This window comes from Leucoraja erinacea, chromosome 4, assembly GCF_028641065.1.
Source record: "Leucoraja erinacea ecotype New England chromosome 4, Leri_hhj_1, whole genome shotgun sequence".
NCBI lineage: Eukaryota > Metazoa > Chordata > Chondrichthyes > Rajiformes > Rajidae > Leucoraja > Leucoraja erinaceus.
Window position 1 is genome coordinate 96,220,647 of NC_073380.1, and position 19,761 is coordinate 96,240,407.

At 42.9% G+C, this 19,761-nt stretch overlaps 1 long non-coding RNA gene across 1 annotated transcript in view; it reads left to right on the forward strand.

The window, feature by feature from the left end:
- LOC129696706 (uncharacterized) overlaps positions 1-18,733 on the forward strand; it is a 35,119-nt gene extending 16,386 nt beyond the window's left edge. Inside the window, exon 3 of the long non-coding RNA XR_008723385.1 lies at positions 13,639-18,733. This is a non-coding gene — a long non-coding RNA (uncharacterized LOC129696706). The remainder of the gene's footprint in view (positions 1-13,638) is intronic.
- Positions 18,734-19,761: the final 1,028 nt, after the last annotated feature.

Consider the following 19,761-nt stretch of genomic DNA (forward strand, 5'->3'; position numbering starts at 1 on the left):
CTGTTTTCTATTTTTCTTTTGCATTGTTGAAGTATGTTTAACAATCTCCTTGTATCTAAAATCCCAACTGTTTCTCCGTAAGTATTTGCTTGCTGCTTGCATGTGAGTCATTTATTTGCAGTGGAATGGGCAATGCCATGTGCCAGAGCTCCATGCAATGGGAGTATACATCAAGACCTCAGAGGCACACATATATATCTTCCATTTATCAGTCAAGGGAAGTTGCAGGCAGTCCAAATTTGCAAAGTGAATTATCTTGCATCAAGTGCAAATATTAATGTCCCCACCTTCATCATCCCATTAGCACAGTTGATAATCAAACTCCTTATCTTAACTTCCTGCCTCATAATCTTGTCACACTTGTGACTGTGAGAGTGGCTTCATCTAGTACAGTTGGGTTTGAATGAGCCCAGCTATTTTTCTGGCAGTTGGTAGGCGGCAGGGCGAATAGACGTTCATTCTATCAGATTCAAACAAGTGCATCAACCCAGTATGCAGCACAATGTGCCTGAATTATTTTCTCCAGCAACTAACTATAATGAATAATTATATGCAATACGTCTATGCAATACGTAGACTGTGACCACCCAGTCTTGGATCAGTCTGAATTCCAGAAAGTCCAGAACAAGGGGTCACAGTTTACGGATAAGGGGGAAATCTTTTAGGACCGAGATGAGATAAAACATTTTTCACACAGAGAGTGGTGAATCTCTGGAATTCTCTGCCACAGAAGGTAGTGGAGGCCAGTTCATTGGCTATATTTAAGAGGGAGTTAGATGTGGCCCTTGTGGCTAAAGGGATCAGGCATGGAGAGAAGGCAGGTAAAGGATCACACTGAGTTTTTGGATTCTTTGCCATGATCATATCTGAATGACGGTGCATAGGAACTCGAAGGGCCGAATGGCCTACTCCTGCACCTATTTAATATGTTTCTATGGAATAAGGTACGACCCGAAACATCACCCATTCCTTCTACTCCACACAAATGCTGCAGACACAACAGTTTTGCCCCTGTCCCAAATAGGAACACCTGAACGGAAACCTCTGGAGACTTTGCGCCCCACTCAAGGTTTCCGTGTGGTCCCTGAGGTTTTTGTCAGTCTCCCTACCTGCTTCCACTACCTGCAACCTCCGACAACCACCTGCAACCTCCGGGAACCACACCGAAACCTTGGGTGGGGCGCAAAGTCTCCAGAGGTTTCCGTTCGGGTTTCCTAAGTGGGACAGGGCATAACGCCAGCATTTTGTGTCTACCTGTGGCCACCAAGACTTGGTCTGCCTACTTGATTGCCACGGGACTGTGCATGGCGAGGTGCTATGAGTCAAAGTTCAAAACTCCACAGCATCCTCTGCAGAGTCTCGTGGACCCAAGTGAAGAGGAAAAGTTGCCGCAGGTCTCCGGGGCCAACTAGCCTGTGGAATCATCAAAGGGCAATGTGGAGTCATACCAGCATGTTAGGATAATGAATCCAATATCGAGTCAGATAAAGAAAGCAAAATGAAGAGAGGGAAAGTAAGTTTGGATTGAAAGGGGAAAAAATTAAACGAGGCAAACAGAATGTAAAACAAAAATAATTTAACTTTTTTTTTAACTTTCACAATTAAAATTTGCAAGGTTCTGCAATTGCTAATTTTTGACCAAATACTACCAAATTGGTAGTAATACATGAATAAGGCTTCACTTTATTAAAAACTGAAATAGTCAAACACGGGACTTTTTGTTCTTTGGCTGATCTGTGTCTGCATCATCGGTGTAGGAACTGTGTATAGCAGTGTGTGAGCAATGGATGTTACCTACCTGGCTGTTGGCAATCTTGCATTACCGTGTCAAATTATAGAAGAGGAAGCCCACATCAGAATATTTTATTTTGTTCAGAGGCTCAATAGCCATTCTTGGTATTTCCCTCAACAAAGATCCAGGAGTAACTCGGCAGGTCAGGGAGTATGCCTGGATAGGCAAAGTTTTGGGTCAGAACCCTTCTTCAGACTCTGAAAACTAGACCCTGAAAAAGAAAAGTCCCGATTCGAAACATCACCTATCCGTAATCTCCAGGGATGCTGTCTGACCCGCGGAGTTATTCCAGCACACCATGCCTTTGTTTTGTAAATCAACGTCTGCAGTTCCTCATTTCCATACTCAGTATTTTCCTCACCTGATCAGCTGAGGGCCAGGGTAAAGGGCTGTTATTCCAATTTATATATATATTCTTACTCTCGTCCCCCATCTGAGAGGTTGCTGGCCAGTCAACCTGGGCCAAGGCTCAAAGCTGGGACACCCAAAAGCTGTATAACTCCACTAGCCGGCACATTAAACAGCTCACCTACCGGGAGAACCCCAGCTGCGTTTTCTGTGTGTGACAGTGTGGGTGTGGAGCGTTTGAAGCTTTGATCATGCCGAAAATTGGAGAGATTCTAATCTGGCTCAGTTACCTTTGAAGTTTCAGCGTTGTGCCACCTCTTTTACATAACTCAATATTTCCATTTTGTTGACTACGCTATTAAGGGCTCAGTCGTTGTATGTGGGGATCTCGGCAGCGAATGCCATACATGTTAACTCTAACACCACCACTTCAGGGCTGATTAACCCTTTGGAATGCTACAGGAGATGTGGGCATTACTGCCCGCACCCTCAATTATTAGAGCTAAGTGGCTCGCTTGGTCACTTTAGAGAGGGCATAAGGAATGGGCGGCTTTGTTGTCTCAATATCAAACTGGGTTTCTTTCCTGGGTACACAAAAACGCTGGAGAAACTCAGCAGGTGCAGCAACATCTATGGAGCGAAGGAAATAGGCAACGTTTCGGGCCGAAACCCTTCAGGGTTTCGGCCCGAAACGTTGCCTATTTCCTTCGCTCCATAGATGCTGCTGCACCTGCTGAGTTTCTCCAGCTTTTTTGTGTACCTTCGATTCTCCAGCATCTGCAGTTCCTTCTTAAACACTGAGTTTCTTTCCTGCTGGGTTCCCGGAGAAAGAGATGTGTTTTTGAGCCCTCATGGTCACTATCACTAGTACAGGATTTTTATTGCAGGTTTATAAGGCTCCTGTGGCGGGATTTGAACCCACGCCTTCATATTTGGAATGCAGAACAACAATGCCACCAACCCTCGTTTCTCACAGGGATGCTGCGTGGTACCACTGTTCTGGGCACCAAGGAGCGCGAATGCCAATGTTGCAGAGGATGAGAGGACCTGGAGGAAGATGGATGAGCTCATGGTGCAGCCATTGATGATGATTATGCTCTACTTCCAATGAAGAGGATTGGAGGGAGGTCTGAGCATCCTCTGCATTACCTGTCGAAGCTAAACTCTTGAAACCTAGACTGATCAGGCTGCTGCAACGACGTCAGTAACAAGTAAATCTGATTAAGATGTAAGCATATGTGCACGTTGCTTTTCAGGCTCTCGGCCAATAAAGTCATGCTCAAAGCTCAAGCGCTGCCAAGTCTCTGTGGTGAGGAAGGCGTTGGTGTCATTTACACATGCACCATCACCATCCCTGGTTTCCGAACCCACCATGCATCAGGTGTCATCCTCTTGAGCAAACTGTCTCGAGAGCAGCATGGAATGTTTAGCTGAATCCTGCAAGGAGCGAAGGGCTAGATGGTTGGTCTCTCCTCAGCTCTGCTCTGCTCTGTTGACTGCCACAGGGTGAGCTGTTAGTGCAACGAGAACAGGACGTATAAATCTTGTTCTGCAGAGTCTTGAGGGTGTTTAGAAAGACGGATTCCTTAATGTTATTTTTTCTTTTGAGCTATTCGACAGTATACTACAACCATTCAGCACGAAACCCAGAAGGGAAGGCATTTACCTTGGAACCTTAACTGTCCAAATCTAGATTTAGGGAGTGTCGGTACAGGAATAACAAGGAAGTGAGGTAATGTGTGGCATGAGAGAAGGATTGTGACATCTCCCACCATATTATTTGTTCTTAACCGCACGTGTCCAACAGACTCGATTCAGGTTTTTGCTGAGATGGTAACAGTGATTTCAGCAATGCCTCTGGAAAGCAACGAGAAAAATCTTCCATAAGATTATGGAAAAGGGAGAAGTATTTTTTTTAAAGGATCAAAATGGGAGAAATTTGTGCTACTGTTGTAGTGTGACGTTTATGTTCACTTCATAGCAAAACTGTGGGGGTATTTATTTATTTATTTATTTATCTGTTTGTTTATGTTTTTTAAACACATTTATTGGTATTTGGCACTTGCGGTGTGATTTACAAAGTCGTAGATTTTCCCTCAGACCTCCTTAACTATGATGTGCCAGAGGCCACAGGAGTGTAAAGATGCACAGTGGCATTCCCCGAATATCTTCCACAACATTCATTCGTACAAGCATGACTTGCGGAAGCCACAAGCAAGTCGCAGACAATCAGGACTCGGGATCAAATGCAAGGCGTAAATCAGTCAGCGGCGTTTAAAGGTCTCAAAGGTAGACGAAAGCGCTGGAGAAACTCAGCGGGTGCAGCAGCATCTATGAAGCGAAGGAAATAGGCAACGTTTCGGGCCGAAACCCAACTTGTGGAGTGTTGCATCTTAAATAGTGTCAGAAGCTCTCCCTATGTTCCTCCCCATCCCCTACTACCTCACATACATACATACACACATACATACATACATACATACATACATACATACATACATACATACATACATACATACATACATACATACACACACATACATACATAAACGCACACAGACAAAATAATCCTCCAATCTGACCCCACCACTAACAAAGCATTGGGCTGCTGATCCTACCAGGCACTTCATGTTTAACTTGTGCAGCACAGCTAAAATCTTCAGACTTTAGGTCTGACTCTACAAAGACAATGATCTGCTTGTAGACTCAAAAATATATTGACCAAAATGAAATGAGTAACAATGATTGTGGGATGTTGGAGTAAGGTTGCAGAGTTGAAGTTGGAATTTACTTGGAGGGCAATAGCTGGACAAGGAAGTTAGATAACTTTATTTAATAGGTAAGCTAAAAATGAAATAGTTTACAATGTTTTCAGCTTGACAGTCTGAATTATTCTCGGGTGTATTGTGCTTGTTTAAGCACACTTGGCAGTTATATTTTACCCAGCACAATTCCACAAAATGAGCTAATGAATCCATTTTAGGTGGCGAGCTGAATCACAAGATTATAGCACAGAAAAAGACCATTCAGCCCATTATGTCCATATTAGCCAATAATGGACCATTGGTTCTTGCATTTCCCATTCTTGATCTTCGACATTCAAGGACACAGCAGATTGTCATCCAGGTAATAATTGTTAAAATTATGTTTGTCAGAGGAGAATGAATGGTGCAAGTCCACTCAATTTTGGCAGAGTACCTACTTTCCCATTGGGAATGATGTGGAAACGGAATGTGTTGAATTGGCATCACGGAAGGGAAACATTTCTTCGCGGGCAGTTTCCTGCAGAATGCCAGACAGTGGGAACGATCTAGAGGAAATGATATGGCCCAGTCACAACAACATGCAGGAAAAAGAGGCTTATAACAATGGGTGACTTGCTGCCGTTCCTGCAGTGAAGGAAAAAGGAAACTAAAATTAGATGATGACACAAAGCAGCAAGTCTGCAATGAATAATGCCCAAAAAATGATGCATTATAAAAACCAGAGAGAAAAAGAGCAGTTTGTCAAGGTTTATCAAGTGAATACAGCGAACAAACAAGATGTGTAGGAAGGAACTACAGATGGAGGTATAAACCAAAGATAGACACAAGAAGACTGGAGTTACTCAGCGGGTCAGATAGCATTTCTGGAGGAAAGGGTGACATTTTGGGTGAAGAGAAGGCTTCTTTCTCTCAGTGATATACTGTTCCATTCGCACTCTAAAAAAGATCCTTAATATGGTAAGAGAGAGGAAGTGTTGATAAGCAGCTGGATGAGTGCATGAGAAAATAGAAATAGCTGGAATTAAAAGCATGTTTTGCTTTGATTTTCAGGGTAGAAGTAACAGGGAAAGGAGGAACATGACACTTAGAGCTGAACTCATCTCAAACCATGACCAAACTGATAGAGACTCAAGGGGATGAATGACTGCCTCCGATCAGCTGAAATCTCATGAGAGACTGTTAACAGGAAAATTATTTCTATTAATTTCCTGTGAGTTTTATATGGAATATTTTAGAAAGTGGGTAATAAATGCCTTTGGTTTACAGGAACTCAGTGTGCATTTCACTCAGTTGGAATGCTTGTACATCCTCTGAATCATTGCTGCACACATGAATCATAGCTGATAAAATCACAGGAAGCTTTTTAAAGGCGGTCAATGAAATCTCAGTGGCCAAAAGCTACTGTCTGTGTTAAATACATGCTGTGGAATCCCAAACACTGCTGACGCATATTTGTGTTGGACACTTTACTTATTTCTGCAGGATAAATTCTCAACCTGTAAAATGAGGTATAAAAGGAGATAGTGCTGGTAGTCCAATGTAAGTCAGGCAGTATGTGTGCAATGGGAAAGAACATTATTGTGACGATCTTGGGAAAGGTTTTGGAAGGAGTGTGTGCTATTGTTTTGTGCACTGGAAGTGGAATTTTGCCGGTAGTAGATTAAAGATGTTGCAATGCGTGTTTCAGCATATTGAGGTCTATTTTGTGCTCAAGATATTACAGTTTCACAGCTCAAAAACACAGCACTACTTCCAAACCCAAAGAGGTGTAAAACGACCTGCGACTCACAGTCGCTGTTGCCCAAATTACGGTGGATCCTGGTTTTTGAGCGAGTGGCATTCTGCACATCTGCAATGAAATAAACAGTAGGCAAAGGAAACCGCCTAACTGTCCAGGCGATGTATTTTGTTGGAATACATAGAAACATAGAAATTAGGTGCAGGAGTAGGCCATTCGGTCCTTCGAGCCTGCACCGTCATTCAATATGATCATGGCTGATCATCCAACTCAGTATCCTGTACCTGCCTTCTCTCCATACCCTCTGATCCCCTTAGCCACAAGGGCCACATCTAACTCATTATACAAACCATTCCAAAGTCCTTGAAACAGCTCAGAATGTTTCAAGGCCTGTTGAGTAGAGAGAGTTGATTCATACAGTGGAGAGATAACAGATGTGAAGTTATCATTTTTCTCGAAAGAACCCAAGATCCCCCTACTCATCTCAGGCGAACCCATATCCACCACTGACTCATTCAAATTTCTTGGCACTCATATAAGCAATAACCTCAAATGGAAAATCAATTCAGATCACATCTATAAAAAAGCCAACCAAAGACTCTTCTTTCTCCTCCAGCTCAAGAGGTTCAGCGTGAGGAATCATCTCCTAATCCGTTTTTACACAGCCATCATCCAAAGCATGCTCACTTCATCTATAACAGTCTGGTACAGCAGTTTAGACACTCACTCCCGTAATAAACTACAGCACATTGTTAACAAAGCATCCAAAAACATCAGCACCCCCCTCCCATCAATAGAATCACTCAATCTCAAACGGTCCGTGTCAAGGGTGAAGAAAATCATTTCAGATTCAGATTCAGATTCAATTTTAATTGTCATTGTCAGTGTACAGTAGAGACAACGAAAATCATTTCTGATCCCTCCCACCCAGCTCACTACATCTTCCACCTGCTGCCGTCAGGGAGGCGCTACAGCTCACTGCCCGCCAAAACATCACGATTTAAAAACAGTTTCTATCCACATGCAATTCATTTTGAACACTCTATGACAACATCACATAGCCACCTCGTGCATGTACTATATACTGTTTGTTGTTGTGTTTTTATGTTATGTTTGACGGGAATCAGCCTACTGTATAACACCCTGCACTGAACCTGAATTCCACCAGCTTGACAGTGTGGTCATTAAATAATCTAATAGATCGGTGAACGTGGTAGATATCGAACGGCCACCTATTGAACATGAGACCATTTGGGCTTCCCCATCCAGTAAACAGTACACAGCGTTTACAGCATATAAATAGGGTGTTCTGACAAGTGGGGTCCAAGCCAGTCATTGTGCTTAGGTTGGGACCCTGTCGAAGGGCAGGGGCAGGCCTGAGGGGCCGAGTGGCCTATGCCTGTTCATAGTTTGTGTTCTTGGACGTCCAAATAGCTCTGGATTTAACCACACCTCCTTTCTCCCACTTGGGAATGCAACTAGATTGTACAGAAATAATCTCTTTAAAGATCTCTTAATGCTTAGTTGTCGTTTGTCCCGGCTATTCCTTAATTCCAACTTATTCAGGCCACAATTGCGCCCTCCACCATTTAGAGTTTTTTGTTCTTTTCAGTACGATTGTAATAGTGGTTGATGTTCCCTGTATGAGCCCATTGACACTTGCTCCACTTGGCCAGCTTCATTTCCTAGAACTGAAACCAGCAGTGTTGCTGTCCTTGTTGAGCCAGACAAGTATTAGACCAGAACATTCTCCCAAACACACATCAAAAATTCCTCTCCCCTCTTTCCCCATCGTTATGTTGCTATCGTTATTGCACCATGAACAGTTGAACCAAATGAATGTTCATCAGTTTGATTCCTGAGATAGTCAAGGTTTGTGTTATGAGGAGAGATTAACCAGGCTGGGTTGTGTACACCTTCAAACAGTGACTCTGTGGCAGATTCATAATCATTGTTAAACAACGGAGCCACGTCATTACTGCATGTCGTATATATCAGATATAGGTGCACAACCTTTTATCCGAAAGCCTTGGGACCAGACACTTGCCGGATTTCGGACATTTTCGGATTTCCGAATGGAAGAATTTTAGCGTAGATTAGGTAGGTAGCACAGGCGGCTTGAAAAGTCCAGAGCGACTGCCTCCTCCCCGGTTTTCGGTTTCCGGAACACCGGATAAAAGGTTGTGCACCTGTACATGTATTCAATCATTTTATATATGGAGAAATTGTCAAAAATGTTTGCCAAATAAATTTTCCATACAATAAAAACGAACAATACCTTAATTATCAATGTTCAATGGTACTATATGTTCAATGATACTTTATTTGTCACATGTGCCGAGGTACAGTGTTTGTAAACAGTTCATTACAATTATGATACATAAGCACTTAGATGGGATGGAAGATTGCAACCTTCACGTAGTCCGCCCTGTTTCGACGAATGCAATCAACCTGGCATGCACAATCAAATAGAACAAGTTGTCCTACAACTTTAGGATGTGCACGCCATACGCAAGAAGGAGAAGAAGCACGATACATCTTAGATAAGCATCTCAGATACAGTAAGTACACCGTATAGCAGTAGTACACTGAGGCAGTATACAGAGTCACCAGTTTGACTCATTTTCAAGTTGCAGTTGTTGTAAGTGCAGGGTTACTGACCTGATCATATAACCATATAACAATTACAGCACGGAAACAGGCCATCTCGGCCCTACAAGTCCGTGCCGAACAATTATTTTCCCTTAGTCCCACCTGCCTGCACTCATACCATAACCCTCCATTCCCTTATCATCCATATGCCTATCCAATTTATTTTTAAATGATACCAACGAACCTGCCTCCACCATTCCCACTGGAAGCTCATTCCACACCGCTACCACTCTCTGAGTAAAGAAGTTCCCCCTCATGTTACCCCTAAACTTCTGTCCCTTAATTCTGAAGTCATGTCCCCTTGTTTGAATCTTCCCTATTCTCAAAGGGAAAAGCTTGTCCACGTCAACTCTGTCTATCCCTCTCATCATTTTAAAGACCTCTATCAAGTCCCCCCTTAACCTTCTGCGCTCCAGAGAATAAAGACCTAACTTATTCAACCTTTCTCTGTAACTTAGTTAGAGAAACCCAGGCAACATTCTAGTAAATCTCCTCTGCACTCTCTCTATTTTGTTGACATCCTTCCTATAACTGGGCGACCAAAATTGTACACCATACTCCAGATTTGGTCTCACCAATGCCTTGTACAATCATGAAGGCCTGTTGTCCTGATGGCATTGCCGGGTCGGCCTAGCCAAACATAGCCGTTGGTGATTTCCGCCACTACTCCACTGCTGTACACTGTGTGTGGTCCATGCGCTTGCCTTCTTGGAGCAGAGCCCAGTCCAGGCTATAGCAGGGCCTCCAGCGATCTACCCCACCATCGAGGCAGTGCACTCCTGCAGCCAGTCTACTTATTGATTGCGTGTTTAATTGTCTGGTTATCTGTTTGACGTATGGTTCTCCTGTAAAGAAACGTTCCTTGTGTCTAATCTGGTGACAGCAGTTTGAAGTGATTCACGTGTGGTGGAAAGTAAGTTGATATTGGCTGCATCTCATAATTTCTGATTTATTTCTGAATTGAGCAATCAGTGCATATTAATGGGATGCATTTACTTACACTGGGCACAAAAAAGATGCTTCTATATGAACTGTATTCATCTTGACATTCTTATTGATTTTGCTATATTTAGTTTTGCAGACACAGCAGTGGGTAGTATCATGAGAGGATTGATCGATGATTGCTAAATGGTTTACAACTGATACCCTAGTGTTAGCTATGTTCAATGGAAAATGTAGCAATGTTTCTATACTCTGGTAAAATAAGGTTCCAATACAGAAATAAGAGGCCGTGAGGAGTTACAAACAGCTGCACCATCGAGAGCATCCTTACCAACTGTATCACAGTATGGTATGGCAACTGCTCTGTCTCCGACCGGAAAGCATTGCAGAGGGCGGTGAAAATTGCCCAACGCATCACCGGTTCCTCACTCCCCTCCATTGAGTCTGTCCAAAGCAAGCGTTGTCTGTGAAGGGCGCTCAGCATCATCAAGGACTGCTCTCACCCCAACCATAGACTGTTTACCCTCCTACCATCCGGGAGGCGCTACAGGTCTCTCTGTTGCCGGACCAGCAGATCTAGGAACAGCTTCTTCCCTGCGGCTGTTACATTACTCAACACTAGAGAGAGTACAGAGGAGATTTACTAGAATGTTGCCTGGGTTTCAGCAACTAAGTTACAGAGAAAGGTTGAATAAGTTAGGGCTTATTTTTTGGAGCGCAGAAGGTTAAGGGGGGACGATAGAGGTCTTTAAAATGATGAGAGGGATAGACAGAGTTGACATGGATAAGCTTATCCCACTGACAGTAGGGAAGATTCAAACAAGGGGACATGACTTGAGAATTAAGGGACAGAAGTTTAGGGGTAACATGAGGGGGAACTTCTTTACTCAGAGAGTGGCGGCTGAGTTGAATGAGCTTCCAGTGAAGGTGGTGGAGGCAGGTTCGTTTTTATCATTTAAAAATAAATTGGATAGTTATATGGACGGGAAAGGAATGGAGTGTTATGGTCTGAGCGCAGGTATATGGGACTAGGGGAGATTATGTGTTCGGCACGGACTACAAGGGTCGAGATGGCCTGTTTCCGTGCTGTAATTGTTATATGGTTACTACCTCGGTGATTGCCAACCACCTCCCCCCCCCCCCCCCCGACACTCCTTCCACCAGGAAAAAAATAATTGCACTACTATGACTGTATGCACGTAAATATATTTATTTATTGCTCATATTCTATGTCGCTCTTCGAGGGAGGTGCTAACTGTATTTCGTTGTCTACTGTACACTGCACAATGACAATAAATCTGAATCTGCCAGCACATGGGAACATCACGTGTGGCTCAAGATTTACTGTCATGGTGTCATTGCGATAGAGTTTGGAAGTGATTTGTCAAACATACAAAATTCTTCATGGATTTGCAACGTAAACGTGGAGCTGCTGTTTCCCATGGCTTGACGTCTAGACCCAGGGTTCACTGTCTCAATTTATGCGGAAGCCATTCAGGACAAAGATGAGGCCAAATGTCTTCGTCCAGAAGCCAATCTTTTAATTCTCTACACAAGAAGCTTGTGAAAGTCTGCTTGCTGAATGCATTCCAGACGGCGATCTTAATTGTTTATTAAATATTTATTTTTTGGGTCCAAGCGACATGCAGTTAGTATGACATGCAGAAAGCAATGCTGAATTAAGACGGTCAAAGGTTATTAAATAGCAGAGTAGATTTGGGGCCAGATGGCTCACTGCTTCCATAAATTCCTCATCCTCTCGTCCAAATTTCAGGAGGAAACTCTGCAGCCGGACGGCATCCAATGAAGTGCGCTGTCAGTCATTGGTAACCCAATGAGTGAAAATTGCACCCCAGGCGTAGACCATAGTTCAAGAAGCATTTGGAATCTGACACTCATTTCATTCGCAATCCCCTTTGGCTGTAGAACCCACACCAACTCCAACATTACTGTTCGGCTGCATCAACCTCTCCATTAACCACCAGTTGATTTACTACCTCATGGGTTAACCATGCAATGTTTCAAAGATTAACGCTATCCCCGAAAAAAGCCTGCCTTCAGGGAGCCTCCAAAGAGAATTTTTAGGATATATCAACTACAGTAATACTGCTATTACAGGAGTACAGTAAGTCTCCATTAAATTGATTAAATCTTCCAAGCTTGTTGAAGCTCACAGGATTTACACAGCATTATTATAAGCCAGATACCCGTACTTCTACAAACAGAAACATTTGGGTTTGAGCATTGAAAATAAATGCGTAGTGCTTGAGAAGCTGCGAAAAGAACCTCTTGAGAAACAATATTCAAACACATGTTTTAATAAAGAAAGAAGTAGGTACAATGCAACACATGTTAATACAACTTGCACTATCTATCATTATCATGGTTACTTCAAAAGAATAGAACCATAGAAATTAGGTGCAGGAGTAGGCCATTCAGCCCTTCGAGCCTGCACCGCCATTCAATATGATCATGGCTGATCATCCAACTCAGTATCCTGTACCTGCCTTCTCTCCATACCCCCTGATCCCTTTAGCCACAAGGGCCACATCTAACTCCCTCTTAAATATAGCCAATGAACTGGCCTCAACTACATTCTGTGGCAGAGAATTCCACAGATTCACCACTCTCTGTGTGAAAAATGTTTTTCTCATCTCGGTCCTAAAAGATTTCCCCCTTATCCTTAAACTGTGACCCCTTGTTCTGGACTTCCCCAACATCGGGAACAATCTTTCTGCATCTAGCCTGTCCAACCCCTTAAGATCCCGCCTTAATCTTCTAAATTCTAACTTTCAATCTAGTGATTGGCACCACCAGAATGGGAAAAAGTCATGACTTAACTACCCTTTGTGCTTTTTGCCCATCTCCTTATCATCATGAAGTCAAAATTGAGGATCTGCCCATTTCATGGCATCATGGAGGGGGAACTTCTTTACTCAGAGAGTGGTAGCGGTGTGGAATGATCTTCCAGTGGAAGTGGTGGCGGCAGGTTCGTTGGTATCATTTAAAAATAAATTGGATAGGCATATGGATGAGAAGAGAATGGAGGGTTATGGTATGAGTGCAGGCAGGTGGGACTAAGGGGAAAAAAGTTGTTCGGCACGGACTTGTAGGGCCGAGATGGCCTGTTTCCGTGCTGTAATTGTTGTTTGTTATATGGAAGGGTACCAACTGGAACTAGGCTTGTGGTGAACCCAGAAACCACACCCAACTTTCACACATCAGAGGGGAAGAGTTATAAAAAAAGAGTTTTAATTTTTCACTTTGCACTATTATTGTTTATTTTTGTGTTTGTTTTTTAATATATACTGAACTTCTTTTTGTTTATTATGGGTTTTACAGAGTACTATGTTTACATGTCTTGTACTTCTGCATTTAAGAATTTCATTGTTCCGTTTCAGGACAATGAAACATTCTCTTGAACCATGAGGCCCGCAGCTGAAGAACCTACACTTCAAAACGGAAGAGTCGAAAAGGAGAGACAGGACTCTGCAAAATATGAATTTTTAAATTTATTTGGCTGACAAGACCATATTTTTCATCTCCAGTTGTCTTTGGAAAGAATTGACACACTTCTTGGAAACATTCAAAGTTACTCAGATACTGAATAGTTATTTCTCATGACAGGAAAGCCCAGTACATCAGGTTCTAATAATAATAATAAGAAGAAATGTTATTTATGGGCGCCTTTCAAGAGTCTCAAAAGACACCTTACAAAAATTTAGCATGTAGAGGAAAAACATGTAAGGGGAATTAAATAAATAGTAGAGACATGACTAGTACACAAAGTAAAGACAGAATTCAATTCAAAACACAATATGAGGCAATTAATGCACAGATGAAAAAATAATCTCATCATTTCAAACTAAGATGAGGAAATTTTGTTGGGATTGTCGAACTTTGGAATCCTCCTCTGCGGATAGTAGAATGCACTCGGATGAAGAATGCATTCAAGGACGGGATTTTAGGGAATTGAGGCCACAAAGCTGGAAAGTCTGACGAACGTTCCCAACCTGAAAAGTCGCCTAACCACATCCTCCAGAGATGTTGCATGACCCACTGATTAACTGCAGCACTTATACTCCACGCAAGATTCCAGCATCTGCAGTTCCTTGTGTTCACATAAAGCTGGCCTTGCCAAAGGAATTGATGTTGGAATTCCATCAGGACTCCTTCAAATGTTGGCGCAGTCCCACTTAAAGAGGAATGGAGAATCAACTCCCGAATGTGAGCTACGTCCCATGTAGGGCAAGGAAGTGTCTTTCTTGGCCAGAAATTACAAAGAACCTGCTGAGATTTAAATCAGGTCATTCATTGCACCTCCCATTTCACCTGATCTTGGACCCTTGCCTGTACCAGTGTGTCCTAATTCTTCCACGTACTTCACCCTCAAACCCTAGCACTCTCTCTATTCCCCCTCGTTCCTTTACATCTCAGCCCAGTCAGTGGAAGAGTGTCTGGGATTTGACCAGGGTAACATTCAGCACTATGTAGAAACAAGGAACTGCAGATGCTGGTTTACAAAAGACACAAAGTACTGGAGTAACTCAGCAGATCAGGCAGCATCCCTGGAGAACATGGATATGTGACGTTTGGGGCCCTCGCTGGAGTTTAGAAGGATGAGGGGGTGCCTCATTGAAACTTACTAAATAGTGAAAGGCCTGGATGGAGTGGATGTGGAGAGGATATTTCACTAGTCTAGTTCCACTGGAGTCTAGAACCAATGGACACAACCTCAGAATAAAAGGACGTTTATTTAGAAAGGAAATGAGGAGGAATTTATTTAGTCGGAGGCTGGTGAACCAGTGGAATTCATTGCCCCAGAGGGCTGTGAAGGCCAATTCATTGGGTATTTAAGGCGGAGATTAACAGATACTTGATTGGTAAGGGTCTTGGGGAGAAGGCAGAGCAATGGGGTTGAGAGGGGAATGATAGATCAGCCATGATTGAATGGCAGAGTAGAATTAATGGGCTATGTTAGCTCCTATGACTTATGAACTTATGGGTCAGGACCCTACTTGAGATAGCAACCCTGAAGTATGCCAGCTATACAGATCTTTCCTGGATTCAGCTTTAAGGAAAATAAACTGACTCTATAAATGTAACTTTCTTAGCTTGCTGCATTGAGATATAAATTCCCAGTTGTCAGTCAAGTGCTCGATCAAAATAGGTTGCTTCAATGAAAGAGTTGGCATCGTAGCCAGAGTGCACTGAGCAGCGTTCCGTGCAGAATATCCCGCTGTGTCCAGCCAAGCCCTCCATCTCCATCCTTTTCAGGAAGGGCCCTATTGTGTCTGTTACACTTCTGCTGATCAAGGCTTTGAGCGTTGTAAAAATTTACCTCAGATTCAGGCGCAAGAGGAAGGGAAGGTGTGTGGTTTGAGACTTGGTGAAAGTGGTGAGATGCATCGTTAGAGGCCACAGTTCGACTTCCCGCTCCTGCACGAGCAAGCGAGAAAGTCTTGGTTTGGCCTGACTCATTGCCAAAAGTTTGCTTTCACATTAACTGTGGTCTTAACTGAAAAAAAAAAAAAATCAGCCAAGAAAACTTAATGTGCAGGCAGATAAGTTTAGTTTATCTTAGTTAGCATCACAGATATTGGGGGCCAAAGGGCTTGTTCCTGTGCTGTACTGTTCCATCTTCTATAATCTCCAGCTGTACCTCTGCTCATGATCTGTGCTTTCCCCAATGAACCTTCCACCCAACCCTGATTTTTATCACTACATTTGCACCCTTTAGCTGACCATTCCTCAAACTCTTGAATTATCGGTCCGCCACCATTTCTCTTCCCACGCCTTCTCCTTGCCACTCTTTTAACTCTTTCTTACCTCCCCTAATATCTCTGTGCCTGACCTTTGGTTGATAACACTCCCGTGAAAACTCGTGTGACATTTGCTATATTCAACATACTAACCACATAGAAGTGGTTATTAATACAGAGGACCCAGTTTGCACTAGATATCAGCTTACACTTTATACTCTCGTTAACTAGTATAACTGATAATGTATTGTTTATGGGATATTTATTTGGTGTTGTTGTTGCATTTAATGTGCCTGTAAAGCTGCAGCAAGAAAGAATGTAATTGTTCCGTTCCTGGTGCAGGTGACAATTAAACACTCTTGACCCCAATGTTTAATAGTAGATCCCAACAACCGGCTGGATCATGTGCTCAGATAGATATAGGCACAGGACATGCATGGACACCAATGCTGCCCAAAGCCTCAGTAATCAGTAAAGAAAATATTTCCTTAATAAAATGCAATTAATATTGTGGAACAATCTGGGAGGGTTCACAATAGTTTCACAAAACACGACGATGGGACAGGAGCTATTGCTCACTTAGGTAGATTGAGAGGAGCATTTTCAAGCAGGTCAGAGAGAGGAAGATCTTTACGAAGGGAGTCCCAGATCCTGAGTCCTTGGCAGCAGAAATAGGAGCACCAATGGTGTGGCACAGATTCCCAATCCCAGATACCCAGGAGGATAGATGGGATGGAGGAACGATAACATGGGGGAAGGGTGAGCAATAGAGGGATTGGAAAAAGTGTTAGTAATGTTGATGGCTGATTAGGAAAAGGGGAGATGCAACGAGACCTGGGTGTCATGGTACACCAATCATTGAAAGTAGGCATGCAGGTGCAACAGGCAGTGAAGAAAGCGAATGGTATGTTAGCATTCATAGCAAAAGGATTTGAGTATAGGAGCAGGGAGGTTCTACTGCAGTTGTACAGGGTCTTGGTGACACCACACCTGGAGTATTGCATACAGTTTTGGTCTCCAAATCTGAGGAAACATTCTTGCCATAGAGGGAGTACAGAGAAGGTTCACCAGACTGATTCCTGGGATGTCAGGACTTTCATATGAAGAAAGACAGGATAGATTTGGCTTGTACTCGCTAGAATTTAGAAAATTGAGGGGGGATCTTATAGAAACTTACAAAATTCTTAACGGGTTGGACAGGCTAGATGCAGGAAGATTGTTCCCGATGTTGGGGAAGTCCAGGACAAGGGATCACAGCTTAAGGATAAGGGGGAAATCCTTTAAAACCGAGATGAGAAAAACTTTTTTCACACAGAGAGTGGTGAATCTCTGGAACTCTCTGCCACAGAGGGTAGTTGAGGCCAGTTCATTGGCTATATTTAAGAGGGAGTTAGATGTGGCCCTTGTGGCTAAAGGGACCAGGGGGTATGGAGAGAAGGCAGGTATAGGATACTGAGTTGGATGATCAGCCATGATCATATTGAATGGCGGTGCAGGCTCGAAGGACCGAATGGCCTACTCCTGCACCTATTTTCTATGTTTCTATGAAGTTGTGATCTTACTAGAGTGGGAGCCATTGTATGTCAGTGAACACGTGGGCACTAGATGGACAAGGCTTGATGTGAGTTGGGCAACAGGAAACAGCAGTTGGAATGGTACCACACTTAGGAAGAGTAGAAATAGCTAACTGGCCAGGGAGGTCATTGGAATAATGCTGAGTGTGGAACTAGGAAAGAGGTTGAGGAGGACCCAGCCTCAGAGCAGCATCAGGTACCGTTTTGGAGGTGGAACGGTAAGGATGATAATTGGTGTCAACAACAACTTTGTAAATACTGTAGCTTCAGGATGCATTAGACGGTTATGGATGTAGTGGCATAACAACAGTCTTGGCTGCTACCTTTCCAATTCAAATTACATATAATGTGACCCAGGCTCAAATTGCTACTCTGTTCTTTTCTCCTGAGATTGGATGAAGGAATCTGTTGACTTAGCCCACTGAGGCGCCCATAAGACCACGATAAATTGCAACATGATGGGGATTTTTTGGGGGTTAACGTCAGCTATGAATTAGTATTGAATGGCTAGGCATAGCTGCCATGTAGTACGGATTTTCCGTATTTCGTACGGAAATGCAATACAAATACGGAAATACAGACTTTAAAAAGAAAAAAACGACCATGGATAATCGTTACGAGTCACCGCTGCACCGGCCATGAGACGAAAACGATTTGTTAACTACCACTATTAGCAGTTGTTGACAGCCAGTAGTTAACACGTAGTTATACAATGTGTCATTAATACATCGATCCACATTCCTCAGTAAATGTAATTGTGTGCCAAGTGTTAATGACGTCGCGTTCCTTTGAATAAAATTCACGGGAGAATTTCTTAAAACTCTCTGTCATTGAGGGCTCTGGACCATGAGCACGGGCTTCTTCCTGGTGTGCAGGTAAAGTCGTTCACCCATGTTGTTTTTAAGAAGGAACTGCAGATGCTGGAGCAAACAAAGGTAGACAGAAATGCTGGAGAAACTCAGCAGGTGAGACAAAAATGCTGGAGAAACTCAGTTGGGAGACAAAAAGGCTGGAGAAACAGCGAGTGGGACAAAGTGCTGGAGAAATTCAGCGGGTGAGACGCTGCCGTGAGATTTTGTCTCACCCGCTGAGTTTCTCCAGCATTTCTGCCTCACCCCCGCTGAGGGAGAGAGGAAGGGGTGAAGAGAGGGAGAGGATGGAGAGGGGAGGGGCAGAGGGTGGGAGGGTTTTAAAATCAATTTCTGCCCATGAATGACTATTTCGAAAATGGGCAAAGCAAAAAGTAGCATGTTCTCTGGAAAGGCTTATCCTAAAATAATTGATCAGAAGGGTGTGATTTTCAGTCAGGTCGTCTGTATCAAAGATCCTATAGCAAGCAAGTTAGTCCACTCGACGAAAAAGACGTAGTACGGTCATGGGCAGATTCATGGGTAATCTTCGGTCCCATTTCCGTAACCGGCTTCCGTCTCCGCCATCTTTGTCCACCAGTGCGGAAACAAGCCAGTTACGGAAATATCCTCGTAAAAATCAAACACCTTTGGGGAAAATCTTCTCATTTTCTTTCTGCCTCTCTGCCTCACAATAAAAAGCAAAAAGACGCGTATGTTCCTTCCACAGCGTGTGGAGAGTCTGGCCCGGATCAGCACGGCTGGGACGCCAGGGTAACGTTGCGGGGAGGTTTGCAATGTATTTTTATGTAATGTTGTCCCTTGTCTGGGCCTTGAGTCCGAAATAAAGTTTATCATTATATACAAAAATCTGGAGAAATATATGTGTGTGTGTGTGTTTATATGATTATATACATCTATATCACATTCATCTATGTGTGTTCTTTCCTATACAATCTAATCAGTTGTATATTCGCTGAATAAAATCATCCTTAAGTTATACATCGTTTTTCAATCTTGCTCAAAACAAATGTTATTTTGTTAAATACTTCATTCAGATAACCCCACCATTACAGACAGATCTCATTCCACTCTCTGGCTATTGGGAAGACCAGACCCATTTTACTGTTGAAAAACAATTCAATAGACACAAAAAATCATTGAGGAACATATTGCCATTATTTTTCCAAATACCGCAGTTGTGAGCAGTGTGATTAGATGAATTACAGAGAGCAAGTTTAATACAAATATCAACTCAAACTCAAAAACAGCACATGAACCATTTAAAAAGAAAAATTAAAAAAAACCGTTATAAATGGCAATTAACAGAATCATAATTT